Source organism: Gorilla gorilla, chromosome X (genome assembly GCF_029281585.2).
Source record: "Gorilla gorilla gorilla isolate KB3781 chromosome X, NHGRI_mGorGor1-v2.1_pri, whole genome shotgun sequence".
NCBI classification, from domain to species: Eukaryota; Metazoa; Chordata; class Mammalia; order Primates; family Hominidae; genus Gorilla; species Gorilla gorilla.
The window spans coordinates 20,282,746-20,301,083 of record NC_073247.2 but is presented as its reverse complement, the minus strand read 5'-3'; the positions used below and the strand labels follow the sequence as shown (position 1 = coordinate 20,301,083).

Here is an 18,338-nt window from a genome sequence, read left to right as displayed (position 1 = left end):
AACACCAATTTACTTTGCAATGAGCCCATGGCTTCCCCTTGACCTCCTCCAGGTGAAGTTCCACGAGCTGCCTTGGCAACACCTGAGCAAAGCAGTGAGCACCGAGCTCTGCTCCCTATTTTGGAGGGAGTTCTGCCTCCCTGTCTTGCCGGCTCGGTTCTGCAGGCACCTATACAGCATTTCCCATGCGCACAACATTCTGGAGGACATGCAACACCACACGGAGTGTCTGAGCCTCTCTTTTCTTCCAGCAGATTCCTCCCTCTGGAGGACACCACTTCCTCCTGACAGGCTTCCCCAGCACTCTCCTGGTGCATGGGACTCAACCCATGCTGGGGGCCATGGTCCTGGGATAGGGTGACAGGTCCAGCGCTGCAGCTCTCGGCTCAGCACCACCACCACACTGAGATGGACCCCCATTTGCTGTGGGGGGCATCGTGCGCACTGGCAGATGTTGAGCAGCATCCCTGCTCTCCACCCACAAAGGCCAGTAGCATCCCCCCATCTTAAGACAACCAAAAATACCTCTGGACATTGCCAAATGTCTGGGGAGCAAAGTCACTCCCAATTGCGAACCACTAGTGTAGATGGGAACCTCGGCGAGGCTTGTCAGGGAGGAACATATCCTTCCTTTGAGGCTGCAGGTCTGTAGAACACAAGCCCAGGGACACGTGTGGCCACTGTGGGAAATGTGCTGGAGAACTAGGCCAGCAGGAAGGAGGCCGTCGGATCTCAGTCGGGTGGGACAGGGAGACACAGTGGGTCCTCCAGCATGCCTGAAGCCCCTCGAGACTTTCTAGCTGGGGAGTTAATGCAGTCCCTCTCCCACGGAAGCTAATGGTCTAGGCTGTATTTCTGTCACTTGCAACCAAAGTAGTCCTGGCTGTCTGGAGTTGTCTGGAATTCTGTTATCATGTGTGCACGTGCATGCGCACACACACACACACACACACACACACACACACACACAGACACACAGAGTCTACTTGTGTGTCTCTTCATTGTCAGTGGAGTCCTTCAGTGCTCAATGTCCTAGTAACTAAGTGCTTAGTTATGAGGTCCCTAATTAGGAGGTCCGATGCAGGGGTGGGGTAGCTGAAAATGTGTACAGTGATTCATAATATAGTTTTAAACAAAAGTAACCTGCAGAGCAAACATCTCCCAGTATTTTGATTCATTTTCTTCATGATGACCCAGGAGAAGAGAATTTCCAGCACTTTGGGAAAATGTGGAAGTCTGCCTTGGAGAGGAGAGACTGCGGGTCACTACACTAACACAAGAGCCAGAGAGAAAACTGGAAAAAAAGTGTATTCATTTCAACATGGGGCGGTCACAGGTAATAAAACGCCCGCTCCGCAACTGGCAGATTCCCGTTACGGAATGAGGACCAATGTGCTCCCACACACAGACAGTGAAGGGGCTCAGGGATGCTTGCTCTGAGGCTGCGGTTTTGTTCCGTGTGTCATTTCCTAGTCAACAGAGTCTCAGGGCCACCTGCAGTTTTCCTTCTCCACAAGGACGCGAGAAGACATTTGTTAAGTAGAAGTAAAGCACTTTCCATTGTGCCGGCAACTCCTCCTCCCATCTCATCTCCCCTCTGTGACTGCCCGGTCACAGGAAAACCTTTGCATGTGGCCACTTCCTGCTTCAAAAACCAACACAAATAAGTCCTTCCCCTTCCTCTGACCCATTACAAAGTAGATTTCTAGTACTTCCTATACACAAAACAAGAAATATCAAATATCTGAGGTTTTGACCTTGGCCAGAGGAACACCTGGTAGACCAGCAAGCAGGGGCCATCAGAGAAGCCGGCTCATAGTGAGGTGCGCCTGCCCCCCACCCTGACCCCTGCAACCTGCACACATGTTAGTGTTCAACAAGCAAGCCCCAGGACACACTGACCTGCAAGTGAGCTCAGTGGTCAGCTGGGGAGCTCAGCCGGAGCTGGTTCGTCTAGTGTGCTGGGGCACTCCCAGCTCTAGCTGTGCCCGCTCCCTATCCCATGTGCCTACTGGGTAAACGGTTTCCTAACTACTAAGCCTGCATGTGCCACATGGTCACATGCATTCTACTTCGAGGGAGCCAGCACACGATTCCAAAAGTCTCGACCAAGAGATGGCCACGGGACAGCATCCCTCAGGATTGGAGATTTCCTTTCCACTCCCCACCAACCTAGTCATGCTCCCTGACAAACACAAAGTGCAAGACCAGCAAGGAGGGGTGTGCTGCAGAGAGAGGGGCTCGGTGGGCTAGAGAGACACAGGTGTTGGGCGTTACCTCCCATAGCAGAACCAAGTCCTGAGGATGGATCCCTGGCCAAGCCCCACTGTGCAGGCCTAAGGAGCTCCCTGCCTCTGGACAGGCACCCCTGGCTCCTCCAGGTCTTGCCAAGGTCATCCTGCCTCTTCAAGGACCAGACTCTCTTAAACACCTGAAGCAAACTTCAGCACAAAGAGAACACACGAAAGAAGAAGGTGCGAAGACCTTAACTAAGGTTCCCTAGGGGTCCCAGCCCTAAGGCCAAGGGAAGGATGACACATTAGGGAGAATCTGACAGCGGATAGCAGTGGCTCCTAACTGGCGTGTGCTACAGACTGAATGTATGTATCCCCCCACCCACAAAATCCATATGTTGAAATCCTGATCCTCATGCTGATGGTGTTAGGAGGTGGGGCCTTTGGGAGGTGATTACGTCATGAGGGTGGAGCCTCATGAATGGGATTAGTGCCCCTATTAAAGGGACCCCAGAGAGCTCTGTGGCCCCTTCCACCATGCATGGATACAGCAAGAAGGCACTGTGTGAACCAGGAAGCCCTCACCAGACACTGAATCTGCCACGCCTCGATCTTGGATTTCCAGCCCCCAGAACTGTGAGCAACAAATGTCTGTTGTTTTTGTTTGTTTGTTTGTTTGTTTTTGAGATGGAGTTTTGCTCTCGTTGCCCAGGCTGGAGTGCAACGGCATGATCTCAGCTCACCGTAACCTCCGCCTCCCAGGTTCAAGCGATTCTCCTGCCTCAGCCTCCCAAGTAGCTGGGATTACAGGCATGCGCCACCACACCTGGCTAATTTTGTATTTTTAGTAGAGACAGGGTTTCTCCATGTTGGTCAGGCTGGTCTTGAACTCCTGACCTCAGGTGATCCGCCCACCTCAGCCTCCCGAAGTGCTGGGATTACAGGCGTGAGCCACCGTCAACTGGTCTATGGTCTTTTGTTACAGAAACCTGAACAGACCAAGACACAGTGACTGTGGTCCCCATCCCCTAGACACTTGGCAATGTCTAGAAACAGTTTTGGTTGTCCTCATCTGGAGACAGATGCCAAGATGTTGCTAAATATCCTACAATCCACAGAAAAGTCCCCACAGCAAAGAATCATCAAGCCCCAAATGTCGATAGTGCCATGTTGACAAACCACATCTACGGCACTAACCAGCTATTTCGGTTTCCCCTCTGAAACAGTCTTTTCTGACAAAAGTCAGTGTTTTCCTCAGTTTCCCTCCCCACTCTCCTGTGTGTAGTTCCACGGGTTCAAACCTTAAGCCTTCCTCTAACGCACAACAGAATCTGACTTCTCTCGCCTCCTGCCTAAACTCAGAACTCACAGATGCCTCTCGTGAGACCCATGCAGTCAACACATGGTGTTAACGTCTGGCCTTTGCCAACAGGCTGGATAGTTATCTAAGAAACTAGGGGTTGTAATCCCAGCACTTTGGGAGGCCGAGACGGGCAGATCACCTGAGGTCCAGGAGTTCGTGACCAGCCTGACCAACATGGAGAAACCCTGTCTCTACTAAAAATACAAAAAATACAAAAATATTAGCCGGGCATGGTGGTGCATGCCTGTAATCCCAGCTACTCGGGAGGCTGAGGCAGGAGAATCGCTTGAACCCAAGAGGTGGAGGTTGTGGTGAGCCAAGATCGCGCCATTGCACTCCAGCCTGGGCAACTAGAGTGAAACTCTGTCTCAAAAAAAAAAAAAAAAAAAGAAACCAGGGGTTCATTTGAGACCCTGTAACAGCTAAACTGATCAATTTTCTTAGCCACAAGCTGCTTTCTTCCAGGTTAATCTTTGGGTGAAGGACAAGAATTATCAAGCTCTATGTCGGAAATTCATCAGGTTGCCACTTCCAATTCAGCTGACCCCACTTTCCAGATGGATGGCTGTGGCAGATCAGCGACTCTAGGCAGCAAGAAAATTCAGGCCACCATCCAGGCGCCAGCACTCCCCCTGCTCCGTGTACATGGCAAAAAGAGATTCAAGCAGTTAAACTCATAGAACCAGAAAGTGGAATGGAGGCTACCAGGAGCAGAAGGGAGCAGGGAATAGCAACAATACGTATTTCTGCCAGGTGCGGTGGCTCATGCCTGTAATCCCAGCACACACACAAAAAGAAAGAAACGTATTTCTCACAGCCTGGAGCTGGGAAGTCCAAGATCAAGATGGCAACATAATCAGGTTCTGGTGAGGGGTCTCTTCCTGGACTGCAGAAGGCCACCTTCTTACTGTGTGTGAGAGAGGGAGACTTGCAGAGCCCAAGACATGCCACTGTGAATCTGAAATAATCTAATGTATTTTCTGAAACCATTAGCTAATGATTCTTAAAAAATAAAAATAAAAATAAAAAAAACTGGGCCAAAATGCTCTCCTAAAAGCATCAACTGAACCTGAAACCTGAATAATATTGTATTAGATCTGAGCCCTTGGTTTTCTCATCCTGAAAGCATGCATGATAAATAAGCTTTGTACCTACCCCAACTAGACTGTCATAATGAGCACGTTCAGATCACTCTGCTGCAACTGGCAGGTGTGAGTTCTGTTTTCAATCTGAATCATACTTTCTTCTGGCTTAGAAATACCTTCGCTTGTGAGTCACCTTTAGGCAACCGCAATTTCTCAACTTCCAGATTCACCATCCTTGTTTTCACATATTTAAAAAAATGCCTTGTACTAGGACTGGCTCCCAGTCTCTTGGCCCTAGAATCTCAATGTGTCCCTGCCACCCTAAGGGCTGAAAAGGAATCGGAGTGTGTACGGATCAACAGCGGCCCCCATCATGATTGGGCATCATTGGAACTCCACCTCCAAAGGATGGCTCTGGTCCTTGTCACCACAAACCTCTGGGGTCAGCTCTTAGCCAACAAAGCAATCACACCTACTGCAAGGGCACTGGAAAAGTGGGGTCTCTGACTAGTGCTGCTGGTAACAGCTAGCATGTGTAGACTGGCGACAGCTACTCAGCCCCAGGGGCCAGGTGTGGTGGCTCATGCCTGTAATCTCAGCACTTTGTGAGGCTGAGGTGGGTGCATCACCTGAGGTCAGGAGTTTGAGACTAGCCTGGCTAACATGGTGAAACCCCGCCTCTACTAAAAATACAAAAGTTAGCCGGGGGTGGTGGCGCATGCCTGTAGTCCCAGCTACTCAGGAGGCTGAGGCAGGAGAATCACTTGAACCTGGGAGGTGAAGGTTGCAGTGAGCCAAGATTGTGCCACTATACTCCAGCCTGGGCAACAGAAAGAGAATCTGTTTAAAAAACAAAAACAAAAACAACAAACAACCCCAGGAAGCATTACCTTCCCAACTTCAGATATGTGAAAATTGTGCTCAAAGGTTTTAAATCCAAAGTCAATCAACACAAAGGATTAGCATCTGGTTTACTAACTCAAAGATAGTGCTATGGTCCTTACGCTACACCCTGCTGAGGTGTCATTTGCCTGTTCAAAATAGAAATAATCGTTGCTTTGCCATTTGTAAAATTGTATGTGTGGATGAAGAGACAGATAGACAGATATAGACAGATAGGTAAGCTGGGCACAGTGGCTCACACCTGTGATCCCAGCACTTTGGGAGGCTAGGCTGGAGGATCACTTGAGCCCAGGAATTCGAGACCAGCCTGGGCAACATAGTGAGACCCCATCTCTACAAAAAAAAATAACATTAACTGGGAATGGTAGCATGCATCTATAGTCCCAGCTACCCGGGAGGCTCAGGTGGGAGAGTTGGAGGTTGCAGTGAGTTAACATCATGCCACTGGTCTCCAGCCTGGGTAAGGCTTACTCTGACAGAGCAATACTCTGTCACTAAAGCAACAATAATAAGAAGAAGAAGAACAATAACTTCTTCCCTGGAACACATATGAGGAATGGATAAGAGAAAGTCTATCAGGCTGAAGTTCCCAAGCACCAGCCTATGATCAGAAGCCTCCTTCGAGAAGGCCCTTGATATGGTTCGGTTCTGTGTCCCCACCCAAATCTCATCTTGAATCGTAATTCTCATAATCCCCATGTGTCAAGGGAGGGACCAGGTAGAAGGTGATTGGATAATGGGGGCATTCCCCCGCCATGCGGTTCTTGTGATAGTGAGTTCTCACAAGATCTGATGGTTTTATAAGGCAGTTTTCCCTGCTCTTGCCTGCTCTCTCTCGACTGCCGCCACGTAAGATGTGCGTATTCCCCTTCCACCATGATCGTAAGTTTCCTGAGGCCTTCCCGGCCAAGTGAAACTGTGAGTCAATTAAGCCTCTTTATAAATTACCCAGTCTTAGGTAATTCTTTATAGCAGTGTGAAACCCTGCCCTTAAAGGGCAGGACTGGGGCAGGACCTGAGCCTCTGCATTTTGGACAAGCTCCCAGAGGAAGCTGATGCTGCTGATGGGAAGAGCACTCTTAGAGAAGCCCTGCTGGAAAGCATTTAGCCTGGCACCTGCTAGGTCCTTCGCTAGTACCCCATACAATGCAGCTCAACCACCCCGACCCGGAAGGACCCTATTCTCTCAGCGGAGGAAGGCCTCCTCCCTCCTCCTTGCTCCACCTCCCCACACAGCAGCACCACTTACTTTCCCAGAACTGCTTGGGTCTATTGGTCTCCCTGCTCCCCAAGGCAGGAGAGTGCATTCCATACTCCCTGGAGCTCCTTCTGCTTGAAAATCCCTCAGCCCCAGCCTCAGCACAGACTACACCTTTTCCCTTCGTGTGACACCTTGGCCACCAGAGCCTGACCAAAGGTTGACGTGCTCCCTTGCCTCAAACCAAAGAGAACCAATGCGGCCCCCTCGAGCTCAGAAAACACACCCACTCATTAAACTCAGGCAGGCCCCTGGCCGGGGGGACTCAATGTTCACCGTGAGCTTTGCAGAGAATGCTTGGTGCCTGTCTGTTAACCTGCCAACAAGAGTCAAGGCTAGCTGGGCGTGGTGGCTCATGCCTGTAATCCCACCACTCTGGGAGGCTGAGATGGGAAGATCAGTTGAACCTGGGTGGTTGAGGCTGCAGTGAGCCCAGATCACGTCACTGCACTCCAGCCTGGGTGACACAATAAGACCCTGTCTCAAAAAAAAAAAAAAAAAAAAGCAAAAGGAAAAAAAAAAGAAAAAGAAAAATGTCAAGGCTAACATGTAAGACCATAACCCTCCATCCGGGCTACACTGGACTCTCCTGGTGTTCTTTAGAATCACCAATACCTGCCCCTGCCCTCCATCTCCTGACTAACTGGCCTGGGGTGCAGCCTGGCCATCAATAGCGCTTCGCAGCTCCCCCAGGTGATCTGAATGCACAGCCAAGGTTTCACCACTGCACTGGAGGAATGGAGTCATCCCCCTTCTTTTATTTAGCTGAATACACAGTAACATTTCCAAGGGTCTGTTTTCACCCTGGCCTTAAAAGCTGACCAGAGGCCCAAAGACTCAACATTCTCTACCACTGTCCACCTTTCAAAAGCATTTGAGCCTTGGTGCATTTTCCCAAATCTTGTTCATTCTTTGAAAGATGGGAATGTACATAGTAATCTTTTCTTTTCTTATTGTTTTTCTTTTTCTTTTTCATGGAGACAGGGTAGCTCTCTGTCGCCCTGGACGGAGTGCAGAGGCACAATCACGGCTCACTGCAGCCTTGACTTCCCTGGGCTCAAGTGATCCTCCCACCTCAGCTTCCCAAGCACCTAGGACTACAGGCGTGCACCACCACACCCAGCTACATCTTCTGTATTTTTTTGTAGAGATGGGGTCTCGCCATATTGCCCAGACTGCTCTTGAACCCCTGAGCTCAAGCGATCCTCTCGCCTCAGCCTCCCAAAGCACTGGGATTACAGGAGTGAGCCACCACATCCAGCCTCTTTTGTTATTGTTTTTAAATGATGGATAAGAGCTGAAGATAAAGTTATTCTTAGAAATAGAGATTTAAAAAAAAGGAAAATGATACCTGTCAAAAAAAGGTTATTTAGAATACAATTTAGATGTTCCAATAAACTTCTAATATTCAGAAGTCTCCCACCTGTGTCATCTGAGCCCAGCAGTGAGTGAGGCGTGGAGGCCAGGTTATGCATGAAGAGCACAACTTCGGATGACCACAGACCCGCTTGCAAATTCCAATGTGCAAAAACAAGGCAAGGGGAAGAAAGTGACAAAGGTCATGATGGCATAACACATTCACTGAGAACCAGAACTGGACAGGGCGGTGAGACATTAGCACCCGAAGAACCTGGCCCACCTCAGGCAAGCCATGGAGTTGCTACCGTGAGAGGCACACACACCCACCCTGCGTGGGGGCTATCACATTTGCAGGAGGCAGAGGCCCAGGCAGGCTTGCTCCCAACTGTGACCACGGGTGGAGTCACCCAGAGGGCTTCAGACACACACAGAGGTTCCGTGGGAACACACACGGTTGTGTGTCGTGTTGGGTGCCCAGAAGCACAGCAGGCTACAGATCCACTGGCTTGCATTCCAATACCCAGGACTCCCCTCTAGCTTTCCACCCTCATTCTTCCCAGGGAGCTCCAGAAACTGGCTAAGAAAGGGTCAGACAGCGTCAAACAGGCAACTCAAATGTGCAGCCAGGGTCCACAAGGCTGTGGGAGGGAAGCAGCTACTATCCTCCTCACTGAAACACAAACATACACCCACATATGGAACCATAAATGCAGCTCGAGCACTCAGCGTCCAATTAACAACTCAAATGCCAGGGAATGCCCATTTCCCAAGGGCCGTGCAGACTGTCCTTGACACTCAAGTTCCTGGAGAATGAGCTACAGACAAGATTGCATCTTTATCAGTGTGGATGTAAACATGCGAAGAGGAGGGGAAGTTACAATGTCACTTTCTCTAAAATGCCAGTTCAGTAATTTTGTCAGCCCCAACTGAATTTATAGAACAAAATACCAAAACAGACTCCCACCATGTTGTGAGAACCCAAAGTCTTACAAGTTAAAATGTCATGCTGTCGTGGGATTATTGGTTCAAATATTGCTTTTGTGAAGCAAGGACTAAGCAACATAGTAAACAGGGCCTCTACTAGGGAGACAGTCCTGGGGCAATAACCCCAGTGCAGGAAGCTGGCTGGAAACACATTCTTCGTGATCCCTTTCATTTTTGTCCAAGAACAGTCTATTATTTTTCCTTTAATATTGAGCTGCAAAGAGAATTTTTTAACCACTTAAGCTATTCCAAGCACATATTATTCCATAACCTTTGTATTTTGATATTTAGGGAGATTTTTCCAAAGCTTCCAATGTAAGAAGAATGACCTTTCATCCAGGAGAAATATTTCCTGGCTTATTCCACTACATCTGAAAACAAGATAAGTAGAAGGGAAACTGCTTTGCTCTTTCATGAAAGCAAACCCAGCACCCCTGCCACCCCCTCCACAATCCCGAGACCATCTCGAGATGGGGCTCCCAGGGAGAAGGCCGCCCACCTGTCCCGCAGGAGATGGCGGGGAACATTTCTCTCTCCCTACCCTTGCCAGGTACTCAACCATAAGTGAACGTCCTGATGGTGAAAACAGCCATGTGAAACTGCCCAGCCCAGCTAAGACCCTGCACAGTTCAAAAGGGCACAACGGTTGTGTGCCGGTTGTGTGTCGTGTCAGGCTCCCAGAAGCACAGTGGGCTACAGATCCACTGGCTTGCATTCCAATACCCAGAACGCCCCTCCAGCTTTCCACCCTCATTCTTCCCAGGGAGCTCTGGAAACCAGCTAAGAAAAGTTTAAGCAATTGCTTTGGTCCAAATGACTTATTTCTTTGTGGGGAGGGGAGGAAGAGAGGGGCAAAATCTATGGAATGGAAGATTTCTAGGTTTATGCATTCCAGCTTACATATTCTCTTCTCTTACTAGAAATCCATGATCTTTTATTGTATTTTATTCTATTTATTTATTTATTTTTGAGACGGAGTTTCAGCTCTTGTCTCCCAGGCTGGAGTGCAATGGTGCGATCTCCGCTCACTGCAACCTCCGCCTCCCAGGTTCAAGAGTTTCTCCTGCCTCGGCCTCCTGAGTAGCTGGGATTATAGGCATTTGCCACCACGCCCAGCTTTTTTTTTTTTTTTTTTGTATTTTTAGTAGAGGCGAGGTTTCTCCATGTTGGCCAGGCTGGTCTCGAACTCCTGACCTCAGGTGATCCACCCGCCCCAGCCTCCCAAAGTGCTGGGATTACAGGCGTGAGCCATAGCACCCAGCCGACCTTAATTTTTAAGCTGTTGTTTAAACTAAAAAGATTTGGGGGAAAACCTGGAATGTAAACGAGCCTCATTCACTTCATACCCAAATGTTATTTCTTGGGACGCTGCAGTGGCTCACGCCTGTAATCCCAGCACTTTGGAAGGCCAAGGCAGGAGGATACTTTGAGCCCAGGAGACCAGCCTGGGAAACATGGCAAAACCTTGTCTCTACAAAAAATTTTAAAATTAGCTGGGCGTGGTAGTACATGCCTACAGCCCCAGCTCCTCAGCAGGCTGAGGTGGGAGGATCACTTGAGCCTGGGAGGTGGAGGTTGCAGTGAGCTGTGATTGCGCCACTGCATTCCAGCCTGGGCAAACGAGCAAGACCCTGTCTCAAAAAAAAAAGAAAAAAGAGAAAAGAAAAAAAAAGTTGTTTCTCCATGTAAATCTGGAGCATAATTCCATGATTATTACCAAAAACAAAGCAAAAAGCAAAAATGACTTCGTATAGATCCTGCCTCTTCCTGGGAGAAGTAACTACTACCTGATTCTGTTTTCCTAGCACACTATACAATTTTACATGCAGTGAAGACAAAACTACAAAAATAAGATCTATTTATGGTGACCATTCAAATAAAATCTTACGTTTAAGAATAACATGAAATTGGCAGAGACAAGATCACTTGAGGCCAGGAGTTCCACACCAGCCTGGGCAACATAGCAAGACCTTGTCTCTACTAAAAATCGAAAAATTAGCCAGGCATGGTGACACAAGCCTTTAGTCCCAGCTACTTGGGAGGCTGAGGCAGGAGGATAGCTTAAGCCTGGGAGTTTAAGGCTGCAGTGACCAATGATCATGCCACTGTACTCCAGTTTGAGCAAGAGTGAGACCCTGTCTCTAAAAATATGAAGAAGAAGAAGAGAAGGAGGAGGAGGAGGAGGAGGAGGAGGAAAAGGAGGAGGAGGAGGAAGAGGAGGAGGAGGAGGAAGAGGAGAAGAAGAAGAAGAAGAAGAAGAAGAAGAAGAAGAAGAAGAAGAAGAAGAAGAAGAAGAAGAAGAAAGAAGAAGAAGAAGAAAGAAGAAGAAGAAGAAGAATTCTTATTCTCAAAATTGAGTTTTTCCAACAAATTGCTTCATTTCCTGCACAAGCAGTTAGGACAGGGCATTGAAGACCCCCACTGCCAGTGTTTGCTGGGAGTCCTCAGAGAAGGGACAGAGCCCCAGGGAGGACCGCTCCTGCCCGGAGGCACTGAGCACTCCTCCTCCTCCTCCTGGCACTAAGCAAGCATGTTGAAGCAGCCTAGCCACACCTGGGCAGAGAGGAGCTGGTCTGCACCAGATTTGGCCATTCCCTCTGCAGAGCTTTCTGGAGCTGCCACCTGCCTGGCACTGAGCACAGATCCAGGAGCCAGGACTCCCAGGACTGATCCCTGCTCAGCCCTCGCCTCCCCCAGGCAGATGGGATGGAGGGAGGGAGAGGCAAGCAGTCATGCACAGATGCACACGTGCGTTCAGGCACCAGGATTCTCCATCCCTGCACCAGATGCGCATACTGTGCCGTGGTGGTACCACTCGCATCCCTTAACTTTTCTCTATCACTGCTGGTAGCACAAGGCTTCCTAATTCCTCCCTGTAACTCCTGTACCCATTTGCCCTTCTATCACAAGTGGTTTTTGCCACCACACCCTGCTTAAAAGTCTTCCATGGCTCCCACTGCCCTGGAGCAAGGCCCTGGCTCCTGCCCACCTCCCCCACTGCAGCCTCCTCCCTTCTTCCCCTAACCTGCAGTCTGCCACCAGCTCCCCAGCCCAGGAGGCCTTCCAGCTACATGCCCTGGAGGAACACCATGTGAGTTTCTCCCTCAATCGGGGTTCACCCACTCAGAGGTGAGGCTCCTTAAACAACACACACTCTTTCCCAGGCCTGTCTGCTCCTGGGTCAGATCCAGCACCAAAAATCACAGCTTAGTGATGATCCCTGTGACATGAATTCAGGGCCACTGAAGAACTGCCCCAGGATGGGCTCTAACAGGGGCCTTCAGGGTCAGCCTGCTCTCAGTGAGGTCTCTACAATTCAAGAATAAGGCTGAACACACACCTCGACCCATTTCCTTTTTTTAAATAACTGCTTTCTTGAGTATAACTCATATACGATAAAATTTACCTCTTTAAAGTATAGAATCAAGGGGTTTTTAGTATATTCACAGAGTTGTGCAACCACCACTCTCTAAGTCCAGAACATTTTCATCACCCCAACAGAAACCCCATGCCTGCTGGCAGACCCTCCCCTCTGCACTCTGCCCCTGGTAACCACCATTCTGCTGCCTTTGCATATTCAAGCATTTGAAGCACTTGCATATTCAAGATATTTGATACCAATGGATCATACAGTATATTTCTCAACCCGTTTTCACTTCAAATACTAAATAAAAGTTAGCAAATGTGGTAGCAAATATGGTGGGGTGCAATATTTGTTACAACCAACAGGGGTTAAAATTTCAGAAATTCCTGGGTTTCAAAACACGCATTACATGTAGGAGAAAAGAAAGAAATCCACCTTCCCAGACCAGGTACCAGGGGCAGAGTTCACAATAAGCTAACAAAAAGCCACAACTGCTCCCATTTTCCACATTTACCCCCTCCTTCTTGCAAAGTACCCCAAGCAAGCTCAGGCTGTAGTTTGAAAAACTTCCCTGACGCCTCCCCCACGTCCTCTACTGGTTCAGAGAAGTGCTGCTTTAGAAACTGGTTCTGATTTCAGTGTGTATAAAACCATCTGAGCCAGTTGTTAAAATTCAGGTCCCTGGGTCCCAGCAACTGTGATTCCGAGGTTTTGCACATGCTAATTAGAATGCAAATGGCAGACAGGCCACATCTCTGTAGAGCAGTTGTACAGAGAACTGCTCTGCTGTGTGGAGCCAGCATTAGCATCACCCAGATGATTCCTAACTTCTGGTATGGGGTTCAGTAGGTCTAGAGTGGGGTCCAAGAATTTTCATCCCTACCAAGTTCCCAGGGGATACTGATGCTGCTGGTCTGGGAACCACACTTTGAAAACCACTGCTTACCAAGGGCAGCAAGCCCCAGCCAGGATGCCAATTACTGCTCAATGCCTGCTTTTGTAAATAAAGATTTATTGGCACACAATCCTTTCATTTACATACTGTCTACAGCAGCGTTCATGCTATACAGCACAGAGGAGTAATTTGGCCCACAGAGCCAAAAATATTTACTCTCTGGCCCTTTACAGAAGTCTGCTGGCCTCTAGTTTGCAGAGGATCATCCAAACATTAGAAATATCCTGACCATGTCTATTGTCAAATTGAGACTTCTGGTACTTCATACAGATTTCAGAGAATGGAGGACGTGGAATTTTATTAAAACCTAAGGATTTTTTCAAAAGAAAAAGGAAGGCCAGGTACAGTGGCACACACCAGTAATCCTAGCAATTTGGGAGACCAAGGCAGGAGGATCACTTGAGCCCAGGAGTTTGAGACCAGCCTGGGCAACATGGTGAGAACTCATCTCTAAAAAAAAACTTTTTAATTAGCAGGGCACGGTGGTGCACCTGTAGTCCCAGCTACTTGGGAGGGCTGAGGTGGGACGATTGCTTAAGCCCGGGAATTCAAGACTGCAGTGAGCTATGATTGTACCACTGCACTCCAGCCTGGGTGACAGAGCAAGACTCTGTCTATTTAAAAAAGGGTGGGGGAGGAATGCAGGCTGCTTCTAGAAGCTGGAAGCTGGGTGTGGCTGGAGCAAAGAGGGTGGGAAAGGATGGAGGGAGGGCCACATGTTGAAGACCCAGTTACAGAAGCCTCTGTGGGCCATAGGATGGTGCCAGCTTCAGTCGATGTATGATGAGACTCTACTGGACAACTCTTCATATTTACAAAAAAAAAAAAAAAAATACTGCAATAAAATAAATCTTGAAGCTCGAAAAACATAATCTGAAAAAAAAAAAAATTTTAAAGCTGGAGGGAGCCAGGCACGGTGGCTCACGCCTGTAATCCCAACACTTTGGGAGGCCTAGGCAGTTAGATCACTTGAGGTCAGGAGTTCAAGACCAGCCTGGACAACATAGTGAAACCCCGTCTCTACTAAAAATAAAAATTAAAAAAATTAGCTGGGTGTGGTGGCAGGTGCCTGTAGTCCCAGCTACTCAGGAGGCTGAGGCAGGAGAATCGCTTGAACCCAGGAGGCGGAAGTTGCAGTGAGCCAAGATCACGCCACTGCACTCCAGCCTGGGCAACAGAGCGAGACTCCCTTTCAAAAAAAAAAAGATAAACTGGCAGGGTGGACTCGACTCGACGTGATGCCTGCTAGGAGCAAGGTGACAGCAAGATGAAGGACAGTGCTTTTCAAGCCTGGGAGAGCAGGGAGGCCTTCACCAGAAGAGCTGTTGTGGAGCCATTAGTACCTGTATTGGGGAAACATAGCATACAAGCAAGACGCTTACAGCCTCAGTGGCGAAAATGTTTTTACGTTAGAGACGGAGAACTTTTGCAGTTGTTTATGTCATCCCTTCTTCTCCAGACAGAAGATATAAAAAAGCTGCAATCAAAGATCTCTTCATCTTATTGATGAAGCCACCAGTAAGCCAAAATGTCTGTCAACGTCAACCCCAGCGTGTCAGACCAGTTCTACTACAAGATGCCCTGTCTGATTGCCAAGGTTGAGCGCAAAGGAAATGGAATCAAGACAGTTATAGTCAACATGACTGACACTGCAAAGGCGCTTAATTGGCCTCCAAGGTATCCCACCAAATATTTTGGTGGGATACATTGTTACATTGTGAATGGATCTCAGGAGGCCAATAAGCTGCAAGACATATTGGATGGATTCATTAAAAAATTTGTTCTCTGTCCTGAATGTGAGAATCCTGAAACAGATATGCATGTCAAGCCAAAGCAGCAAACAATAGGTAATTCTTATAAAGCCTGTGGCTATCGAGGCATGCTTGACACACATCATAAACTCTGCATATTCATTCTCAAAAACCTACCTGAGAATAGTGACAGTGGTATAGGAAAGAAAGAAAAGGAAAAGAAAAATATAAAGGGCAAAGACAAGGAAAATGGCTCCGTATCCAGCAGTGAGACACCACCACCAAAGAAATTAGCCCTCCTCCACATACAGTGGAAGAAGAGGAGGATGACTGGGGGGAAGATACAACTGAGGAAGCTCAAAGGTGCAGAATGGGTGAAATCAGTGATCATGCAAAAGTTCTGACACTCCATGATGATTTGGAAAAAACAGTTGAGGAGCGGGCCAACATCCTGTTTGATTTTGTGAAGAAAAAGAAAGAAGAGGGTATCATTGATTTACGTGACAAAGAAATTGTTACTGAAGCAGAAGGACTGGATGTTAAAGCCATGGGCCCTCTTGTTCTGACTGAAGTTCTTTTTAAAGAGGAGATTAGAGAACACATAAGAAATACAGGCACCATTTCTTATGATTTTGTCACAACAACAAAAAAGCTCAATGGTACCTTCTTCATGGCTTTACGTGTGGGGTAGCAATGCACCAAGCTCAGCTTATCTCTAAGATTCCAAATATCTTGAAGGAGATGTATGACGTAGATTTTTTAGAAGAAGAGGTCGTCATCAGCTGGTCGGAAAAAGGCCTTTAAGAAACATGTCTCAAAAGAACTTGCCAAAGAGATTCGTGTCAAAGCAGAACCATTTATAAAATGAAGGAGGCAGAGGAAGAATCTTCTGGTGGTGAAGAAGATGAGAACATTGAGGTGGTGTATTAGAAGACTGCCAGTGTACCTAAAGTTGAAACTGTAAAGTCCAACAACAAGGATGATGACATTGATATTGATGCCATTTAATGGGATGGATACAACCTAGCTTAACAGTGTAATGCTGCAAATTCTTCTCCGTTATCAGCCAGCACAACATGTATGCGCAAAAGCTAAAACGGCTTAACATCAAGCTACACTATACACTAAAAATCCATTACTGTGAGTGGTCTGTAGTTAAGCTCAATGAGACATCCAGGGAGTCCATACACACATCAGTGAGCAGATGTAGTTTTCTTATTTATAGCATGTTTCTTTTTGAAAAACTGGTGGTGGACACATTTGGATCACATTTATACAGTTATAAAAATAAAGATTTGATTTTGGCCATTCTTCAGATATTTGGCTCTGAATGACTTAAGCTGAAGTATCTGGCTCCATTTTCTTTTTTTTTTTTTTTTTTTTTTTTTTTTTTTTGAGACGGAGTCTTGCTTTGTCGCCCAGGCTGGAGTGCAGTGGCGCGATCTCGGCTCACTGCAAGTTCCACCTCCCGGGTTCACGCCATTCTCCTGCCTCAGCCTCCCGAGTAGCTGGGACTACAGGCGCCCACTACCACGCCCGGCTAATTTTTTTTTTGTATTTTTAGTAGAGACGGGGTTTCACCGTGTTAGCCAGGATGGTCTCGATCTCCTGACCTCGTGATCCGCCCGCCTCGGCCTCCCAAAGTGCTGGGATTACATATCTGGCTCCATTTTCAAATGCTACATCATCGTTTCACCTGATGAGCATTCTTGGAGCCTGCTAGATATTGTTAGGTGCTGAGGCTGTAAAGAGGTCTTCGACAGGATGTAAGGCAAACTTATTTGTAATTACCTTATTCAGCCCATTAAGAAATAGTACTACGTAAGTTTTATCTCTAGTCCCTCCAGTTGGCATCTGGTAATGTACACTGCGAGGTAGACTGATAACCAAATGACAGTGCAACATCCTACTGAGAAGTAAATATGACCTGAGTGTCCTAGAAATAATTTAACAGCAGGTTTTGAAACTTGGAGAGTTGCTTTCTCATTTCATGTATACTTGCCCTAAATTGTAGTCTTTGAAGTCGTGTGCACTGCACGTTGGGTGAGCCAGGGAAGTTATTACATTAACAACCATTTTGTGTGTACGCAGTAGTTGCTTCGTACTGAGAGAACTTGCTTTGGGGTACAATTAAAAAATAAACTGATTTTATTTGGGGGAAACAGGGAAGGGTGCACTTACTAGTAAACCTAAGCATTAATTTTCAGCTTTTGCCCTTATGATTTAAATTACAATTCCAAAATGTTTAGACATACTGAAAAAAAAAACAAAAAAGTTAGAGGGAGGTTGGGTGTGGTGGCTCACACCTATAATCTCAGCACTTTGGGAGGCCAAGGTGGGTGGATCACTTGAGGTCAGGGGTTTGAGACCAGCCTGGCCAACATCGTGAAATCCTGTCTCTACAAAAAATACAGAAATTAGCTGGGCATGGGTGACGGGTGCCTGTAGTCCCACCTACTCAGGAAGCTGAGGCGGGAGGATCACTTGAGCCCAGGAATTGAAGGCTGCAGCGAGGCAAGGTCACACCACTGCACTCCAGCTTGGGCAACAGAGCAGGACAACGTCTCTTAAAAAAAAGAAAAAGAAAAATATTCAACAGAAAACCTTACAAACCCTACAATGTTATGATGAAGATACTGCCAATGTCCCCTAAATCTGGAAAATTTAAGTTTATTGAGGGATCCCCCTATAGCAGGGGTTTCTGAAATATAACCAGAAATGATGAAGAGGTGAAGGTTTTGATTTTGGTCCGAAGCTGTGTTGTTGCTGGGAAGTGAAGGAGTGGGAAATGACAAGAGAGCAGCTCATGTCTAAGGGGGGGACACTGTCCCGAGCACTATCACCCTTGGGCTACAGGGACCCTGCTTACTGTCTGAACCCCAGAATCAACCCCATGTCCACTTCGCAGGGAGGGTGAAAGACTCCCATGCTCCTGCTCAGAAAGCAGCAGCAGCAGCAGCAGCAGCAGCAGCAGGGGGTAAGGCTGAGCTAACCACGAACTGCCACCACAAGGACCACCAGGATGCCGGTGACCAGGCATGTCTTCCTGAAGGCTCAGCAGACATGCTGACCACCTCTGTCG

General features: G+C 47.7%; 1 protein-coding gene and 1 pseudogene across 3 annotated transcripts in view; one reads left to right on the top strand and one right to left on the bottom strand.

Annotated features, from left to right (window-relative positions):
- SHROOM2 (shroom family member 2) overlaps positions 1–18,338 on the bottom strand; it is a 161,073-nt gene that overhangs the window by 113,065 nt on the left and 29,670 nt on the right. The window lies entirely within an intron of this gene.
- Positions 15,034–16,264, top strand: LOC101141536 (eukaryotic translation initiation factor 5-like; annotated as a pseudogene).